Raw genomic sequence first — 3,707 nt, 5'->3', positions numbered from 1 at the left:
GAAAATAAGCCAAATGTTCAACTGATAAACAGAGGAACGGCCTGGGGTATATTCATACAATGAAATAGCACTCAGCTGTAAAAAGGAATGACTTCCCAATATAGAAAACTCATGAATAAACTTTAAAAACATTAGGCTGAACAAAAGAAACCATACACAAAAATATATATACTCTATAATTCCACTTATATGAAATTATAGAACAGGTACAACTAATCTGTACTTGAATGCAAAACTTTTTAAAAGGAATGGCAAAATAGGTCCATCAAAGATGTTCAAGTAGGAGAATTACATATACAAGGCTAGGTTTGAGGAGATGACTTAACCCCTGTTTGATGTGATTAGAACAATGAGAAGACAATTTGGTTTTCTTTCTTATGTAATTTGCTGATTTTTCACATTTTAAAAACTAAAAATAAAGGTGGTGTGATGAATTGGGCGATTGGGATTGACAAGTATACACTGATGTGTATAAAATTGAACCTGCTGTATAAAAGAATAAATAAAATAAAATTAAAAAAAGCTAAAAAAAGGAAAGAGAGTTGCTGTATTACTCAGTCATAAAAAACAATGAAATAATGCCATTATTCAGCAATATGGATGGACCTAGAGATTATCATACTAAGTGAACACAGTCAGAGAAAGACAAATACCATATGATATCACTTATATGCGGAATCTAAAATATGACGCAAATGAACTTATCTACGAAACAGAAACAGACCCTCAGACATAGAGAACAGACTTGAGGTTGCCAAGGGGGAGGTGGGAGCGAGAGGGATGGACTGGGAGTTTGGGGTTAACAGATGCAAACTACTATATATAGAATGGATAAACAACAAGGTCCTGGGACTTCTTTGGTGGCGCAGTGGTTAAGAATCTGCCTGCCAATGCAAGGCACAAGGGTTGGAGCCCTGGTCCGAGAAGATCCCACATGCCGCGGGGCAACTAAGCCCGTGCGTCACAACTACTGAGCCTGCGCTCCAGAGCCCACAAGCCACAACTACTGAGCCTGTGTGCCACGACTACTGAAGCCCGCACGCCTAGAGCCCGTGCTCTGCAACAAGAGAAGCCACCACAATGAGAAGCCCACGTACCGCAAGGAAGAGTAGCCCCCCTCTACAAGGAAGAGTAGGCCCTGCTCGCTGCAACTAGAGAAAGCCCGCGAGTAGCAACGAAGACCCAACGCAGCCATAAATAAATAAATAAATAAATAAACTTATAGGAAAAAAAGAGGTCCTACTGTATAGCACAGGGAACTATATTCAATATCCTGTGATAAACCGTAAAGGAAAAGAATATGAAAAAGAATGTATACATACATATAGGTATTTATGTATAACTGAATCACTTTGCTGTACAGCAGAAATTAACACAATGTTTTACATCAACTATACTTCAATAAAATAAATATACAAAAGTAAAAAATAGAAAAAGAGTTGCTGCCAGTTATGTGGTCATCCCTCCTCTGAGCCCCAATGTTCTGGGAACACCACTTTTTGCCTTTTGTCCTCCTAATTGAGAGGTTGTAACTTCTTTCTACAGTTTTTAGTCTCTGGGTTACCTCAGCATCTTTCTTTTTTCACCTTTATTCTCTTTTAGGATATAACTATGTATCTAATTCCCTGTACTAAATCTTATTTTATTTTGTTTATTTATTTACCTATTTATTTATTTGGCTGTGCTGGGTGTCAGTTGCGGCATGTGGGATCTTTAGTTGTGGCATGCAGGATCATTTAGTTGCGGCATGTGGGATCTAGTTCCCCGACCAGGGATAGAACCTGGACCCCCTGCATTGGGAGCACGGAGTCTTAGCCACTGGACCACCAGGGAAGTCCCTTAAATCTTTTTTTTCCTCTAACTGTGTGGCCTCTCCTGTTGCGTAGCACAGGCTCCGGACGCGCAGGCCCAGCAGCCATGGCTCACGGGCCCAGCCACTCCACGGCATGTGGGATCTTCCCAGACCGGGGCACGAACCCGTGTCCCCTGCAACGGCAGGCGGACTCTCAACCACTGCGCCACCAGGGAAGCCCATTATTTTTTTAAAAAAGGAGTTGCTGTAATTTAGCCCAATAAAATGGGCCAGGTATTGTTTCATCATTAACTGTCTTAAATTTAGAGCAGACACTTCTCCTGATGATTTACTCTTTCTTTGATATAATGATTTTCTTCTTATTCAACAAGAAGAGACCCTGAAACAAAACTTTATCATTTCCCTCATTTCTTCCTTTTTAAAAAAATAAATTTATTTATTTATTTTTATTTTTGGCTGTGTTGGGTCTTTGCTGCTCCACGTGGGCTTTCTCTAGTTGCAGTGAGTGGGGGCTACTCTTCGCTGTAGTGCACGGGCTTCTCGTTGCGGTGGCTTCTTTTTTTTGCAGAGCACAAGCTCCAGGCATGCGAGCTTCAGTAGTTGTGGCACCCGAGCTCAGTAGTTGTGGCTCATGGGCTTAGTTGCTCTGCGACATGTGGATCTTCCCGGACCACGGCTCAAAGCCGTGTCCCCTGAATTGGCAGGCAGATTCTTACTACTGCACAACCAGGGAAGTCCAATTCTTTTTTTAAAAATGTCTTTTCTTTAAAAATACTTAAACTAAATTTAAAATATTGCCTTACATGTAAGCCATCATCTCTCAAGAAGCAATCAAATTATCCACGTACCTCTTGTAACTTTGTAGGTATAGTTTTTTTGTTTTTTTGTTTTTTGTTTTTTGTTTTGCTGTACGCGGGCCTCTCCCATTGTGGCCTCTCCCGTTGCGGAGCACAGGCTCCGGTCGCGCAGGCTCAGCGGCCATGGTTCACGGGCCCAGCCGCTCCGCGGCATGTGGGATCTTCCCGGACCGGGGCACGAACCCGTGTCCCCTGCATCGGCAGGCGGACTCTCAACAACTGCGTCACCAGGGAAGCCCTATTACTAATTCTTTTCTCCAGTTAGTTATTGTCAAATTATCTAATGACTACTATATTCATTAGCAAATGCCTAGAATGAAATATTGTCCTAAGCCTAGTGAAGTAACACATTTTGTTGCATTTATGTTTTTGTTCTAATTTTTGAATGCAAAACTTCGTGATTTACTAATAAAGAAATGAGTGATTAAGAACAACAACGACAAACTAACCTGTAGTGACAGAAAGCAGAGAGTAGGTGTCTGGGCGACACAAGATAGGGGATTGGGGGACTCACTGCAAAGCACCACAAGGGAATTTGATTTGGGTGGCAGTTACGTAGGTGTATACTTTTGTCAGAACTCGTGGAACTGTGTGCATTTAGAAAGTATGCATTTTATTGCATGCAACTTATACTTTAATGAGTTTTATTTGAAAGGAAAAATAGAACAGGGTAAAGAAATGCACATTAGAGGAGAATACCAACCTCGAAGGGAAGAAAGTAAAACCCAGAGAGCCTGGAGGGTCCTGCTTTTGTTGGTCTATGACTTTGGCTCTGAGCTTTGTTTCCCCCAAATCTTCCCCAAATCTTACCTATCTTTAAGTCCTAGCTGAAATGCTGCCACTTCTAGGAAAGTTCCCTGGCTTCCGCAGCCCACAGTGATTTATCTTTGAAGTCAATATTGATTCTGCATATTAAAACAAAAATCCTCCGTAAATGAGTACAGTGCTTTCAGTTTAAATGCTTTCAGCCCACTATTTCAGCTGATTCTCACCTTAACCACCAGTCAGGACAAGGATTATTCTACCCATTTTAGAGT

This window comes from Pseudorca crassidens, chromosome 2 (assembly GCF_039906515.1).
Source record: "Pseudorca crassidens isolate mPseCra1 chromosome 2, mPseCra1.hap1, whole genome shotgun sequence".
Classification (NCBI taxonomy): Eukaryota; Metazoa; Chordata; class Mammalia; order Artiodactyla; family Delphinidae; genus Pseudorca; species Pseudorca crassidens.
The sequence above is the reverse complement of the archived record's forward strand: the minus strand, read 5'-3'. Positions refer to the sequence as shown.